Source organism: Camponotus floridanus, unplaced genomic scaffold, assembly GCF_003227725.1.
Source record: "Camponotus floridanus strain SB8 unplaced genomic scaffold, Cflo_v7.5 scaffold3, whole genome shotgun sequence".
In the NCBI taxonomy this organism is placed as follows: domain Eukaryota; kingdom Metazoa; phylum Arthropoda; class Insecta; order Hymenoptera; family Formicidae; genus Camponotus; species Camponotus floridanus.
In genome coordinates this window covers 7,010,679-7,028,923 of record NW_020229436.1, presented here as the reverse complement: position 1 = coordinate 7,028,923, position 18,245 = coordinate 7,010,679, and the positions used below count along the sequence as shown (strand labels likewise).

Here is an 18,245-nt window from a genome sequence, read left to right as displayed (position 1 = left end):
TGGCTTAATAATAAAAATACTGATATTTTATAAATAAAAAGTTGTCTATTTTGAAATCATAGTCTAATGGTAAAGATTAATCTGTTGATTTTTTGATTCAATATCAAAATCAAATATTATTAATCAATATTGTAATCTGATATAATCATACGATGTCAAAATATGTGAAAAATTGATTTTAAAATTCTCTCTCTCATTAATGAAGTATGTTACATTTTGTTACATTTTGTTACAAAGTTCTATAAATAAAATTTCAATATTCTCTCGATCTGTAGGAGAATCAATGAAAACGGATGAAAATAAAAAATTAAAAAATCTCTTGAGTGAATCTCCACCAGAGTTACATGTCTCGATTCATTTGATCGCGACCGTGCGATTGGTTTATACAAACCAGCGGCCGTTTCGCGCTCGTTCTACATACATACATGCGAGAAAACGGTCGATTATCGCATACGCACTGCGTACACATACCTGTCCTTCGCGTGTGCGACGTACCTTACGGGGGGATAAACTCGGATAAACTCTACTTACGTTACGAGCAGGTGAAGGCGCCTCATTACGCCGCTCAGCGCCTCGTCGCGCCGGTTGTGCCTCGCCGAAGTCAGTAAGCCTCGGGTCGTTCGGAGGAACGGAGTTCCTCCGAGTAAGCTCACGTGTGTGTCACTCGATAATCGCACCATGTCGATCGATATTTCGACAGGTCACGCGATTAAGACCGTGGACCGTGATTAAAATCGACTGCCTGCCTCTTTCGTGCGTTTTTCCATGCATTCTGAAGAGACGTCCAATCGAAGATATCCAGTTTATTGATTAAGAGGTAAATCACATTCACTTGAATTCATCTAGCGCAATTTTTTTAACAAAGATTAGTAAAAAACTCGATGGAAAATTATTCGCAAAATTCTATTAAAAAAAATTCTATTAAAATAATTTTAAAAAAAGTATCGGAAAATATATATTAGTAGATATTTAATGAAAATATTTATTATTTTAATTTAATAAAAATATTTAGTATTTTTCAAATAATGAATATTTTAATAAAAATATTATTAGAGACATTTATTGTTAGAAAAATCTTATTAAAAATGATTTTATTAAAAAAGAATCCTAATATTCGAAAAATATTTATTATTTTAATTCAATAAAAATATTATTAGAAATATTTATCATTAGAAGAATCTTATTAAAAATGATTTTATTGAAAAAGAATCCTATTAGAAAAATATATTCGAAAAATATTTATTATTAGATATTTAATGAAAATATTTATTATTTTAATTCAATAAAAATATTGATTATTTTTCAAATAATAAACATTTTAATAAGAATATTATTAGAAATATTTATTATTAGAAAAATCTTATTAAAAATGATTTGATTAAAAAAGAATCCTATTAAAAAATATTCGAAAAATATTTATTTAATATGACAGATCATGATCAATTCTATAACTCTTCCTTGTAACTCTCTTTAATCCTGTCTTACGATAATTCATTGATACCGTATCGCGCGCGCGCGCGCGCACGCACACACACACACACACACACACACACACACACACACACACACACACACACACACACACACACACACACACACACACACACACACACACACACACACACACACACACACACACACATATTGGAGTAGAATTGATAACGACGAATGAGGCGATATTAAGGAGAGAGAGGATTTGATATTAATTACTTCCACGATTATATTGATGAATCTAAATACACTAGAATCATTTAATTTATCGCTGCTGCCTTTCATCAGGGATACGCAAGTGTAATTGGTAAGATGCGGGTAATCAGCACGCCACTTGGTGCACGCACGCTGACAATTTTATTTAAATTTTTTGCTGACTAGAAGAAGCCACTATCTCGTTTGAACTTCCTCGGCGATTACGGGCGAAGCGATGGCACGTACTTTTTTTCCTCCCTTTTTTTTTTTATATACGCGCGTGAACGCGCGTCCCTAACGAGACGAGTAATTTAATTTCCATATATATATATATATATGGATCGTGCGTAGTAAAATGTAAGAGAAAATGGCGATGAATGAAACGAAATCGCGTTCGCGTAAAAACCGCCGGTCGTTACTTTCATGCCAATTACCGCAATTACAGAAATATACTCGGTTCTTTAATGCGAAATCATCCGGTGCGTTTTCCCATCCGTAGGATTGCGTGCCGTCGTTTCTACTCTGGATAAACGTAAATACATCAGACATCATTGTTCTCGCGAAATCGCGGGACGAGAAGTGCCTTGTTTTTCTTTCAGAAGTCGAAAAAGGACAATGAATAAGGATTATTGCGATCCTACGCTTTCGATGTATAATATCCTGCGTGCAATATAATCATGTGCTTTAAAAATAAATTAAAGAAAAAACAGATCACGTTTAGTTTTATTAATTTATTTATTAATTTTTTATTTATTAATTTTAAACTGCATTTATTTAATGAAATATTTAATGAAAAGCGTGCTCGATGAAATAAAAATCAATTATATTTTATATAATGAATTTTATATAATGTTGTACGTGAATGTACATAAGTTTAAAAAAATAATATATAATATATAATATATATATATATTATATATATATATATATATATATTCTTTGCGATATCATTATTGATTTCTTTTAATATCGTGCTATCAATCTTGTTTTTCTAGGTTACAAAAATATAATGAAATAGAAGCTGATCATCATCGTACGATTTATTGCGCTCTAAATTGTGATATATTACTCGCCGATATTAACCGAAACGAATCATACGAATTTACCATTTCGATTGCCATTAAAATTTAACTGTATATAATAAAAAACTAAGTGATTACGTGAGATATAAATAAGTAGTGGAATATAAATAAAAATAAAAAACAAAAATAATTAATTAAAAATAATTAAATAAAAATAAAAAACAAAATAATTAATTAAAAATAAATTGAAAAAATAAAAGTAAGATTAAAAAATTTAAGTCGATTAATAAAATTGAAAATCAAGAGTTTGACAAAAATTCCGAATTCTTAAATTTTTTATTTCCAAGATATAATCGATTTAAGTTTCCAAATACTTATATATTTGATATAGAAACATATTTCTTGTATTGAATAATAAAAGGATATAAATAAGAGGAGAATTCGCAATTATATTGAAGCAAATCATCAGCGCTATCAACATTTGTGCAAACATTCTAAGGCCAGGTTGCATCAACATTTAAATACGTATATATCTTTATCTTTCTGTCTAAATAAAAAAAGACATATATTTAAGTCTCGTTTGAAGCTAAAATAATATTGATGCAATTGGGCCTAAGAGATGTATTATATCCATACGTAAAAAATGTATAACATTATATAAATGGAGGCATTTCGAAAATATAAATTATATATGTGCGTAATTTTTTATATCGAAGTATTTTTTGTCTAAGTAAAAGATACTTATTTTAATAAAACCTGAATAGAACAAAGGTAGGACGAAAATAAAAGATTTGAAAAGGACATCAATCGATGCCATGGTCGCTTCCATATTAGACTAATCGTCGTGATTCGAAGGACATTTACGTCAACCTACGTAATTTTTGTTCTCGTATCTTTTTTAATGTTGTGTTTGTTTCAAGTCTAATATACACCTACGTACACTACGCAAACAGCTATTTGTTAATCTTCCTTCACAAATATTTTGCGAATAGGAATTTATCTCTTTTTCGTCTGAAATGAAAAATTAATTCACAGACAAATTCTCACATTGTTTTTTCTTTCAAACTCTTTTATTTACACAAGAAAGGATTTACGAGATATATAAAATTAATAAACGAGTCACATTGTAATTAAATAAACTCTAATCTGATTGAGGCAGGAATGATAGGATAATACTTTGTGTTTGGTCCGTGAATTTTGAAATCGATTTAAAATAAAGTTACTAAATTAAAATTTTTTGCCGTTCGGGATAAATTCTGAGTCTAACCGTCAAGATTAAATTCACAGAGAAGGTTACTTCTAAGTGTTTTTATTTTTAAATAATTTATGCGCTTGAAAAGATTTTATCTCATTTCTTTTTTTTCAATTATAAAAAGCAAGTAACAAATTTCAGCAGTAAAACTTCATTCTACGACATAGTTTCTATGACTGAATGCGTCAAAAAGTGAATTAGATACATAATTAAATACACAAATAAATTAAATACATAATATGTACAGAACTTTAGAAATTGGACGGTATGTTTATAAAACAGCCAGTCTATTATACTTTTGAATTTGTTTTGCGCAAAATTTGAAAAATACATTTGATTAAAAAACTTAAATAATTACATTTGAAGTAACATTTATTAATAAAAAAATTAATATTTATTAATAATGACATTTCAAGTATCATTTATTAAGAAAAGAATTAATATTTATCAATAATTATGAATATTTATATATTATAATAATTATGAATAATTATTTGAAGTAATATTTATTAATAAATTATTTGAAGTAATATTTATTAATAAAATTTATTTATTAATAAAAAGAATCATATAAATCTTACATATTTCAACGTTTGCGGAATTTAAGACGTATCCATTCATAATATATAGGTACACATAATCAAATAAGTCTCTTCGTATAGCTTTCGTCCAATATAAATTTAGTTTCAAAATAATAATAATAATAACAATAACATTATTTTCGCCGTAATTTCCTTGAATAATCTCACGTTACGTTCTCATGTATACCGGTTTACCGATAGGTCTTACACTATTTCATCGATACACCGCAGAAACAAGTTTACTAGTGCGTGCAATCACACATTTGCCCATATCAATTGATATAATCCGGTGCTCCGAATGCCACGATGAGGCCCTCTCTTCAAGAGTGATTCTTGAAATGCAGTATGTAAGTCGGTACCAATAAACATCGTGTACACACGATGTTCCGCGCAATTTAATCCCATTTGATGCTAATAAACCATGCCCGCTATAATCGGAATGCACACGGATGCCAATCGTACGCGTACATTTGTCAAGCATAACGATCGATTAAATCGATGCTGGATTGAACTAGGAACAATAAGTGTCATGAACGTTTCATCATAAACACATAAGATAATTTTCATTATTATTTTTATTATTTTTTTCGTGCATTACTTAAAATAAAAAATATATATATATAAAATTGCAAAATATATCCATCAAAATTAATTGATTGATTAATTGCAAAGTATACATCAAAATTAATTAATTAATTAATTGCAAAAAAAATATATATATATATCCAAATTAATTAATAAATATAATTAATATAATTAATATAATATAATTAATATAAATATATTAATATAATTAATAAATATAATTAATAAATATAATATTATATAATATATACTATTAATATATAATAGTATATAATATAATAGTATAATATAATAAATATAATAATATAAGAAATATAATTAATAAATATAATAAATATAAATATATTTATTAATGACAACATGTAGGACACGACAATAAAAAAATTACAACAATAAAAAAATTTTGTAGTAATTTAATCTACAATACTGCAATTAAAAATCAATAAGAATAAATGAACGAAAATGCATAGACTTAATTGCATAAAATTGACATTAATTCAGGTAAATTAAATTATATGAAAATAACGTGTTTGATTATTTCGTCAAGTGTTTTGTTCGTACAAATGTTACCAAATTCCTTTTTTTGTTTTAAAGATCGCTTTATTCCCACAACAAATACTGTGCGTGATACCTTGCAATTAAGTACGATCCATCTATTTCGTGGTTGTAATTCGCTAACTTGTCACTTGTCACTCGTAACGAGCCAGATATAAGACAATGAGTGTGCTCAGGGTAAAAGCATTTGTTTCATGCGGATTAAATAGCGCAACTTGTAATTATTTATTCCTTGCTCTTGCTTTCGACACTTCATTTATAATAATGCATCGTCACGAAACAAACCGAGATCGAGAATTAGCCAATTAGACTTGTACTGGAACCTAGTTTTCTTTAATCTCGTTGATCTTGTATCTTAATTACAAAGTGATAGTTATATTATATATTATAAATTTAACAATTTCTTTTTAAAATTTTAAAATATTTAAAAAGAAATACAATCTCGAAAGAGAATTTTACTTATATAATCGAAATAATATTATTACACGTTCGTGTGAATTTTGAAAGGCTCTGATATAATTGAATTTTTTACACTCAATTTAGTGCTAAATTAATTAACATTCTCAGTAGAGTTTTATTCCACCAAGTGTCCAATTTTCCACTTATCGCGTTAGAAATTGCCATGTGCGAGATACATAACTGTACTTTCTATTACAACTAGATTAAAAGAAAAAAAATACGCCTCGCGAATCGGTCGTTAACGCAGCGATACGTAATGATGATTACGAGGACGAAGATTAGAAATTGTCGCGCGATTTCTTATGCAGAGCGTGACGGATTAAAATCCTAAATCTCGCATGCCTAGCGGTATTTCGTTCCGTGCGTGCGACAATTTCGTAGGATGATTTTCGAGCGCGTGCATCAGATGCAAATTTCTCTACCTGTGCGTCTCTCCCTCGCGAAAGTTGACAGGAAGATTGTCGCTTTTAATACGAAGAAGTAGGTCGATCGCTCTAAACTTCGAGTGCGGTTTAGCAATATTGGATGTTAAAAGACGTCGCACATTTTTGTACGAAAAATGGTCTCTCGGTGAAATTGGTTCAGGTTGTGAGAATCGTCAGTTTACGATCTCTGGTTATAAAATTTCTACAGATCATGAAAAAGTATAGCTAAGCTACTAGAGCGCATCGTCGAGAGAGTACTTTACCGCATTTCGAATTTTATTAGGTATATAAGCAAATTTTATTAACATAAAACATTTATTAAAAAATAATGAAACAAGTTATCCTCTTAAGCGATTTTTAAAAATTCAAAGAATATATTTTTTGAAGTACAAATGAAAGGAGAGGCAATATAAGTAGGTAGAAATATAATTCTTTATTGAAAAAATAAAGAGTATTAAGATAAAAGAGCTGATTATTTGTTAATCATTACTTATATATTTTTTTTATTCTTGGGGTAAAATGAAATAAGAAGTACTCAGACAAGAAAAAATATAAAAATAAAAATAAATAAAAATAAATTAAAATAAAAATTAAAAATAGAAATATTTTAATTTTTAATTTTTATAAAATAGACCCACATTGATAGATGTAAAATATTCCATATTAATTATCATTAATATGCTCTAATAACTATAATATAATTTTCTATTTTGTTACTTTAAAAACTTTTAAATTAAAAAATTTAACAAATTATTGAGAAATCAATAGAAATAAATGATTAATTGTTAATTGTCACAATTTAACGCAATATCACCAAGGAATATTTTTTCCCATAAATTATATAAGACTTTTTTATAAATTGGACTGCAATTTTGAGTGAAACAGGCATTTGATACTCATTATCATCACTTTATCTTTATTAATATGTATTACATAACTGCGTGTTTTGTAGATATTGGCTTATATCTTGTGCAATGCAATTGTTTATAAATTAATATGACCATAAAAAAATAAACCACGTATTGTTGTAACGTCGGCAACAATAAGTCAATTGCCTCGCTTTAAGAAATGTGAGAACAAGGATCGTCCCCTGAAACGAACGAGTATAATATGCGATGCTATCGCGCTCATCGTCGTCATTACCTCTGGTTAATTGCAAACATCCAATTACGCTGGATCTCTGCATTTTTCTCGAATGCGGAACGCTCGTCTATGTTTCTTTTCGATTCCGTTCACTGTTACCATTTCGTTTCAGCTCGATTCATCTTGCGCATCCGCGACAACGACGATTATTAAGCTTCCCATCGTCGCGATTTTTCTATAGAGTTCATGCGGTATCGAGCAAAATCCCGTCACCGCCCGATCGTAGATCATTCTGATGACTATAAGGAAGCTCCGGACTCGTTGACAGCGATTTATGAACGATGCTGATCCAATTACTCACAGAAACGCATAAATCAAATGTTGAAATTAATTTGCTGATAAGTAGGAAAGCTGTGAGGTCGCAGATGATCTATACAGTTTTTACAAGTGCTATTATCAATTAGTTCTAACTGTATGATACAAAACTATCCTTTCTATCGTTTATATAATTAATATAATTTTTATTATTAATTAATATTAATATATAATTAATATTATTAATTATGTTATAAACTTTGTATGCATCGTGATATTTCGAATATTGACTAGAAATCTTGTATTATTCTTGAACTTATAAAATACACCTGGACAATATTTTGAAATATATTTTAATCGAATTTTTAAACAAATTTTTATGACATTCTGATATTTTCTAATTTTTTGCTAATTTAAAATTCTTTATTTATTAAATGTTAATGATTTCAGATGACAATTTATTTTATGATTTTATTATTTATACTAAGTTAGATAAATATATTAGATAAATATTGAAAAATATTAGTGAATAAATATTGGAAAATATTTCATTGACATAAAACACACATTTACGTACAATATCATAAAAATATAATTTTCTACAAAGTAATTATTCTTAATTGAAAAAATCAACTACAGTAAAAAAATTTTAAATACATGCATAATTAATTTCTGAAATGATATATAAAACAAGATCAGATATATAAAATCAAAATCTCAAAAAATTTTATTGAAAAAGAAAGATATATGTAAGATCGAATTTTTTTATGATTAAAGTTCTCTCCGCCTCTCTCTCTCTCTTTCTCTCTGTTAAATCAATGAAAATTATAATAAAAAATATCTCACAGTTTATAAAGAACGGATGATTCTCTAATCACAATATATAAATTCTTCTGGCAAATAGGATACATTTCATTTTCTCAGTCAAATAAAAAATATGGAAATTTGACTATTATTTTAGACAGTATCTTCTTCTATTTCTCACTCAGAATTAGGAGAACTCATTCGAAATGTTCATATTAAAAATTTGATTTTCAGTCAGATTCTTCGCAGAATTTCTGATACGAGAATCACATCGGTGCAATTTCTCACAGCAACGGAGAAAGAGAAGATTTTATAGCGAGCGCGTGTAAATTGTCTGTGAATAGCCTATTAAATCGACTCGTGAACGATCGTCCAACATGCGATAAAGAGTATCGACAAAGAGATAATAATTCATTTACAATGTCTCGACATGCTATTAATCTACTCCATTGTTCAAGATATCGCGCAACTCACAAATCGTCACAAATCTTTTTATCGATTATAGCATTATTTTATCTATTAGGATTGGCTTTCGGTTTAAACTACATAATTCTTTATTTGATTCCAATGTTTCGTGAACATTTCAGCTCATGTCATCAGGGAGCAACAATCTGATATTCTATCAACTGTATTAAATAGATACAATTCTGATTGTTCCTTCTTGATGAAGTGAAATGTTAACACTAAAAAAAAGTCTCAAATATCAAATTTTATCCATTGTGATGTTGGATGTCGATAGATAAATTTTAGATAAATTTTAGATAAATTTTCGATGTTAAACAAAATATTTATCCTTAAAAAGGAAAAATATATATATTTTTTTTTTACATACGACTTTATCCATCTTTTAAATTGTATGGAAACCTATCCATTTTCTTATCCGTTTATGAACTAGTTTCCAAGAAAAGGAAAAAAGAAATTCATACTGCGATAAAATTAGAATTTTAAAATACGCGTGTTTTGTACGTGAAGTCTCTGAAATTATATTGTCATTATTAATATAAATATTTTCCTCGAGGAAGAACTGAATTATTCAACGCAAAGTTTTATTCGCAGGATCTCCACTGAAATTGCATTCGTGTAATGGCATTATGTGTATACCGTGATACACGCATATGTCATGGGATTTCTTGATAGTCGTGCAGCATTAATGTTGGGAAATGATTTCTCACGTAACTAAATATATGTTGTAATCTGGATTTATATCGACTTGTAACCGGCACATCGCGTATAAATTTACGATATCAACGTGCACCATCCGAGTTAACGCGTTAATACGATGCGACATTTTTTTTTCATCTAACGAGAAGATTATCTCATACGTTCGATTCTCGCGTATGTGCGTGCATTTATATTCTTAGATTGTGGGAAAATAAACGAATATACTAAAAAAGGAAAGAACGCAATAAATAATCGTAACAAAATCGAATTACAATTTCGCATAAATTTTGTATAGTTACCTTAATATAATTACGATTGAGGAAGCGTTATTTACGTAAAATTATACGAACAATTTTTTATTATTTAATACAATTGCAACCCCAGTAATGTGTATCTTTCCAAAGCAATATTTTATTTTATCCTACTTTATTTTATTTTATTTTCACTTTATTTTATTTTTTATTTTATTTTATTTTATTTAACGCGTTAATACGATGCGACATTTTTTTTTTCATCTAATGAGAAGATTATCTCATACGTTCAATTCTCGCGTATGTGCGTGCATTTATATTCTTAGATTGTGGGAAAATAAACGAATATACTAAAAAAGTAAAGAACGCAATAAATAATCGTAATAAAATTGAATTACAATTTCGCATAAATTTTGTATAGTTACCTTAATATAATTACGATTGTGTGTGTGTGGAGCAGCGTTATTTACGTAAAATTATACGAACAATTTTTCATTATTTAATACAATTGCAACCCCAGTAATGTGTATCTTTCCAAAGCAATATTTTATTTTATCCTACTTTATTTTATTTTATTTTCACTTTACTTTATTTTATTTTTTATTTTATTATATTATTATATTATATTATATTATATTTTACTTTATCTTACTTTATTTTATTTTATTTTTTATTTTATTTTATCGCTCTTTACCTGAGAGGAATAAAATAAAAAAAAAGAAAACATGAAGAAGGAAAAGAGGAGGATTCAAATAGTTTCATAGGTAGTTTCACAGGTAGATCCTCGCCAGGATCTTACTCGCGATGCTTTACTTGGAGAATATCCATAAATCATACGGGTCACGTTTCCCCATGCGTTGTCATCCGATGGGTGCGATGGATGTAAACGCGTCACGTGGGCGTAGACACGTGTCACGTAGAGACGTAGAACGTACGATAGTTATATCAGTTGGAAATCTACGCCTAAATTTCCGGCGATTGCATATAACTCTCATCTCCCCTCTCGCATTCCATAAATTCCCTCGGAATTCCCCCGTGAAAGCAACGGAGCGCTTAAAACCCGGCTCGTCATGCGTAGACGAAGGCGACTCTCTCGCCTCCGCTCTTTGTTTCTCAGCGAGGAGCAAAAGTGTGGTGGTATATCCGCATATATGGCGACTGAAATGCAGCGGAAACGATGCTTTGTAACGCGAAATCGTTTCCTTCGACACGCAAGCGAATTCTCACGAGAGAGTGTGTGCGATTTATTTTTTTTCTTTTTTTCAACAAACCAGTGAACGATCGGTAACGTTCGACGGATTAAACGCATATTTTTTCATTAACGAGATACAATTCCCTTATCGAAGATCCACACATCTCAATCATCGGACAGTTATTCGACAGAGAAAAGAAAGAGAGCACGTGAGTACCGGAAGCTTGTTCGCAAAAACGTCTTGTCCTTTGTTCGAGATTCTCACGTAGACTACATAAATTGTACAATAAAAGATTTATGAGATCCTAGAAGCGTACCATTGTAATGATACAATCGAGTTTATATATATATATATATATATATATATATATAAAATAAGATTATATTATTATAATTTTATATATTAAATAAGAAAAAATACATTAGTACATATATTATTTATATATTATTAAATATATTATTTTTATATATTTAAAAAATTATAAATATATATTAATATATCTATAATTTTTTAAATATATAAAAATAATTATAAATAATAAAATAATAAATAATAAAATAATAAAATAATAAAATTATAAATATATATAAATATATTATAATTAAATAATATATAAAAAAATAATATATAATTAAAATTTTTTTCTATTGAAGTAAGTGTCACTTGAAATTAATCGAGGAAAGTAATTTCGTTAATCTTTAACTCAACAAAAATTTATTTTGGGAAAAAACTATTTTTTAAATTACTTAATTCAAAAATTATTAACATATCGATATTTTTGATAAAGAAAATTTGTTTCCAAACCAGAGAATCTCTTATTAAAAGGATATTTGGATTTAGAATATATATACATACATGCACAATAAATTATAAATAAATGATATAATTTATATAATAAATATAAATAAATATAAAATAAATATAAAATAAATATAATATAAATATAAATAATAATAAAAAATAATACTAAATAATAATAAATAATAATAAATATAAATATAAATAATTTATAACATATATTATAATTATAAGTATAAATAAATGTAAATATAAATAAATTATAACGCACACATATATATAATAAATTAATACATAATAAATTTAATATTTCGTGCATAATAATATCACTCGTAATTTTATAACGTAGTATTTTTGTCCAAGACTCCGTATCTTGGTTATTAATCTCGTCGTAGCTTCATTTATGATTAATCGCAAGTGCCGTGTAACTCGCGCAAATAGTTTCGCAGGTTCTAGAAAGCGTTTTTCTCGCGAGAAAATCAGTCCCGGTTGAGGATTCTATTTCCCTTACCTCTGTAAATGTAAATGTATATGCTCTCATATGTATTTTCTCATTCAGGGGAACATTCGCCGCCGCCGATTTTATTACCGGCGCTGTTTAGCCAATAATTCCCTACCGGTGTTAATTATTGCGTCCCGTTATCCCGCTGGATGAATAATGTTGCTACCGCACGTGGTTATATATCCTCGATGTAAATTTCGCAATTAACCGCTGTTCAAAACGATTCTCTTTCCATAATTATTCCCTCCGATTATTTTTCCCTCTACCTAACTATTATATCAATGAATGAATGCGCGAGCTCTCCCATGTAAGTGTAATAAAAAGTGTAACATTATTACCAATCGACATGTTTCTCTGTCGTCCAAAATCTTACGGAACACGGCAAAAAACATTTTGTATTTCTGTTAAAATTTTCTCGTTAAAAATTTCTCGTAAAAATTTTTGTGTTAAATTTTTAACATACTCTTATGTTAATGGAACATATTATCGTTGCGTTATTTTGACATTTCTGCGTTGAGTTAGTATTCACCGTTTCTAAGAGTTAAAACAACACAATTAATATGTAAATGCACGAATTTTTGATGAAATATGTTATATGTTAAAATTAACAGATAAGTTGTGTTATTTTTCTCTCTATAACAGTTTGCATATGTTAAATCGACATATCTCTTCTGTTATTTATCATAAAAATGTAAGAATAACATTTTCTTTTAATTAAATTTAACATTATAAATATGTTAATTTAACATAAATTTTATTTCCAAATAAAGTTTAAGTGTTACGCTTTTGTGTTAATTTTTAAACATATTACTTGTGTTATTTATTTACATACTTGCCTTCTGTTAAATTAACATTAAAATTAGAGTGGATAAATTGGAACATGTGAAATATGTTAAATTTAACACAAAATTTTTTACTGTGAATGACAGCCGGACCGCGACATTGTCGGCGCTGAATTAAATGTCATCTCGCTAAACGAAGTGCATCGAAAAGCGCCTAACGGTCCGGAGAAATTGTTGCAATCGGCGTCGGGAGGCTGTAAATTAGAGATTTCACCCGTGCGATAAACATTCCGTCGAGCATCATGCTGCACTGAAAATTCTTCTCTTTCCACTTATATATTTATTTATTTTATTATTTTTTCCTCTTTCTCTCTCTCTCTCTCGAAGAGAGATCTCCCTTCGTATCCCTCCATCTCTCACACCTGCACACTCGACGGACACTCGCGTACATATCCGTGGAAAAGATACAGTTATACACTTTACTCGAGAGAAAGAGAAAGAGAGCAGGAGAGGAGAGAGAGAGAGAAAGATGGATATCTCGGCAGACGGAGAGGACCCGTTTTATAACTAGAGATTCATAACGGAATACGCACGCGATCTCACAATGGACATTCGGCTGACAAGCAGCAGGCAGGATCCGAAACGGGACCCGAATCCGGAAGATTTCACGCAATGTTAGCATGTCTCGCACGTGTTGGATTTTTAATAAATTTATCCAGGAACAAGGACTCGATTTTCACGCGCGAATCTCGATCTCTAAGTTAATCGATAGTTTTTTTTTATTTAGAAAGAACTGACAGATATTCAACGGGAAGCCTCTTGGTCCTGAAAGGTAGAAAGTACGTTCATACACGAAGTGATTCGACTCTACGCATCTCGATCAATGGGCGTTACTCGCATCTCTCGAGCATTAATGACTTCAATTTCCTGCGAGTATCATCGTACGAATTCTCTTCTCCTCCCCTATCAAACTGTTCTCGATCCAATTCCGGTTTCGAGAAAGCGCCAGTCATTTTCACCATCACTGGAAGCCCTTTGGCTTTGTAAACTAATGCGCTATCTACTGTACCACGCTTCGCTCCAATAAATTTCTGCTTATGATTCATAATTTAAAAAATATAAAGTGTATTTAAGGATTTTTTTGTACCTATTTTCAAAATATTGAGAATTTAAAATTGTACAAAATGTCCTTACATATGTTTAGAATCTTCAACACAATTTTTAAATCGACTCACAAGTTATAAGGATTTTAATTTACACCGAATTAATATGTGTTCTTATGGGAAACGTACAATCATGTCGATTCAAATGACAAAAACACATGGAAATAATATTCAGAATTTGTTTAAAATTTGCAAAAGTTTAGATACAGAGGAAATATTTGGTCAAATAATATTATGCAAGTACTAACTGGTTAAAAAGATATTAAATATAATTCAATAAAGTTAGTCATGTATCTGTCACAAGGCGAAATTCTCTGCCAAAAGTTAATCATTTCGATTAAGGATGTATTGGACGGATCGTCTGTCTCAAACATTAATCCAAAGTACCAAAAAATTAAAGTTGGGCAGAATACGAATTCTAATTGATCAAAAATTTTTTAAACATCACGAAATCATGCTTCAAAGTATTCTTTAATATACATAGGTCTTAATTTCCAAGAAAATGTTGCCACGTTTTATCATCAATATTGCGTCAAACCGATAATCACAGTTATTTTTTAATAATAATTTCAAACCGAGCAAGTAAATCATTTTAAAACTTTGTGGGGACATTTTTACATGAAGAATATAATATTAGAAAATGAAATTTTTATCATTGTTTTTTTATAGTTTGTGAATAATTTATTACCTGTCTCTTGAACGTTTACATAAGATTCTATGTTAAAATCGCAAAATTCAAAAATTAATAACTTTTAAAAGAGCAAGTAAAAAAATTTGAAATAATTCATGACGATTTAGAATGTTATTAAGAATGTTAAATTAAAAATTCACGGCGACCTCATTGATTGTAATATATCTCCAATACATCCTTAACAAAATTCGGAATATTTCAGTAAAAACGCAATAAACATTAAAAAATACATCTCTGTACTGTAGCTAAGATCAAATTGTATTATATAATTAATTGTAAATATTCCACACGATTTCTTACTCAAAATACACCAAAAGTGGATATATTTGTCAATATTGATTTTCAGCTACTTTTTGCTGGGATTGTACATGCAAAGCATTTTTAATTACTTTTCCATTTGTCATCTTTGTCCTTATCTCGAGGATTCGAAAAATCCTTATAATTATGAACGATCGATCTCGTACGATTATTCTTGATAGAAGTCTTTAAATATTAACTTTCGAACACATTAATTAAATAAATAAAATTTAAATATTTATTTCGTGATATAAGATATAGTAATCTCTGGTGTCAATATATTCACAATGTTATTAGCGAGACGCTGTAAGTGACGCTAAAAACGAGTTCACGGGTTAGTCCTGGACGAGTCTTACCGTAGATGTTTATAACTGGCTGTCGTCTCTGGGCATTTATAGTACGATATTTAAATAAATCTTGATCGCTGCTCGTTCAAGCGAGTTCATGCTAATAAAACAAGCAGCCAGCTTTAATCTCGCATTTATTATCGTCCTCGACTGTGCTCCTCCCCCGTCCTGTTTTCCTCTGTCTTCTCTCTCTCTCTCTCTCTCTCTCTCTCTCTCTCTCTCTCTCTCTCTCTCTCTTTCTCTCGTCGCGTAATTTTTTTTCCTTCTTTTCCTATAATCGCAACTAAAGATTCATCGGCAGGACCGAGCTCTGTAATCAACATATATAGCCCAGTGGCTTTCCCGTTCGAGAGAGATCCTGGTTGCTGCGCATCCTGAATCTTCCTCTTCCTAGATCGAGGTCATCGGGCCTTATTTAATGTATTTTATGATGCATGACGAATAAAGTGCTTTGATGTGCTAGATATATTCGATTAGAAGCAATGTAATCGAAATATCATAGCATGTATATAATGGAGATGTTTATACTTGAAATAATGTATACAAAAGAGCGTTAGATAATAGTGGGAATTTTAATTTTGGGAAAAATAGCGAGAGCCCGATTTTCTTATTTTAAAAAGGAATCTAGCGTGACTTTGAGATCTAATTTCCATATGATTATCTAATAATAATAATGTAGATTGTACGATATCCCGATTACAATATATGATAATAAGTAAAGTGAAGTAGCTATTTCTTGATCATATTTACTGTACGCGCGCACGACTTAATATATTCTAAATGACTCTAGGCAATTCATTATTTCGCCCTGGAATATGAGATTATTAGAAATGATAAATACATAGTTATCTGATATCAGAGATAATATAAAATAATTTTACGTCGATATTTTTGCTATGAAGAAAATAAAAATGTTATGAAAATAATCAATTAGCTTAATATGAAAAGAAATAAAAAAATTAAGGAACATCTTCATACGTGAAATATTAATCGCCAATATTTTCCAAACAAATTTTTTCCAAGTTCTCTTTTTTCGATTAAAAATACGATTGACATTTCTCTATATCTTATTAATTCGTATCTCTTTTATAGATACAGATTAAAATATAGCTTAAAATATCGATAAAATAGCTTAAGGATGTTTTGTATACGGTAAAAAATATTTTGTATTTCTGTTAAAATTTTCTCGTGTAAAAATTTTCGTGTTAAATTTTTAACATACTCTTATGTTAATGTAACATATTATCGTTACGTTATTTTGACATTTCTGCGTTGAGTTAGTATTCACCATTTCTAAGAGTTAAAACAACACAATTAATATGTAAATGCACGAATTTTTGATGAAATATGTTATATGTTAAAATGAACAGATAAGTTGTGTTATTTTCCTCTCTATAACAGTTTCCATATGTTAAGTCGACATATCTCTTCTGTTATTTATCATAAAAATGTAAGAATAACATTTTCTTTTAATTAAATTTAACATTATAAATATGTTAATTTAACATAAACTTATTTCCAGATAAAGTTTAAGTGTTACACTTTTGTGTTGATTTTTAAACATATTACTTGTGTTATTTATTTACATACTTGCCTTCTGTTAAATTAACATTAAAATTAGAGTTAAATATGATAAATTGGGACATGTAAAATATGTTAAATTTAACACAAAATTTTTTACTGTGTATGTACAATTTCAGGAAAAAGTAGCTGAAAATCATTATTGACGAATATATCCACTTTTGGTGTATTCTGAGTAAGAAATTGTGTGGAATATTACAATCTGAGCTTAGCTACAGTGCAGAGATGTATTTTTTGCGTTATTTATTGCGTTTAATTAAATATTTATTGCGTTTTTACTGAAATATTCCGAATTTTGTTAATCGAAATAATTAACTTTTGGCAGAGAATTTCGGCTTGTGACAGATACATGGCTAACTTCATTGAATTATATTTAATATCTTTTTAACCAGTTAGTACTTATATAATATTATTTGACCAAATATTTCCTCTGTATCTAAACTTTTGCAAATTTTAAACAAATTCTGAATATTATTTCCATGTGTTTTTGTCATTTGAATCGACATGGTTGTACGTTTCCCATAAGAATACATATAAATTCGGTGTAAATTAAAATTCTTATAACTCGTGAATCGATTTAAAAATTGTACCGAAGATTCTAAACATATGTAAGGACATTCTGTACAATTTTCATTAAATTCTCAATATTTTGAAAAGATACAAAACATCCTTAATTCTAATAAAAATGGATATTTTTATTCGGGGAATCAGT

At 28.9% G+C, this 18,245-nt stretch overlaps 1 protein-coding gene across 5 annotated transcripts in view; it reads left to right on the top strand.

Moving 5' to 3' along the window:
- LOC105254338 overlaps positions 1 to 18,245 on the top strand; it is a 75,704-nt gene that overhangs the window by 22,251 nt on the left and 35,208 nt on the right. Inside the window, exon 1 of one of the 5 annotated variants that reach the window (XM_011262959.3) lies at positions 579 to 817. The exons of the other annotated variants lie outside the window; for them this stretch is intronic. The gene's annotated coding sequence lies outside the window, so the exon portion shown is untranslated. Of the gene's footprint in view, positions 1 to 578; positions 818 to 18,245 lie in introns of those variants that run through there. 5 annotated transcript variants of the gene reach the window in all.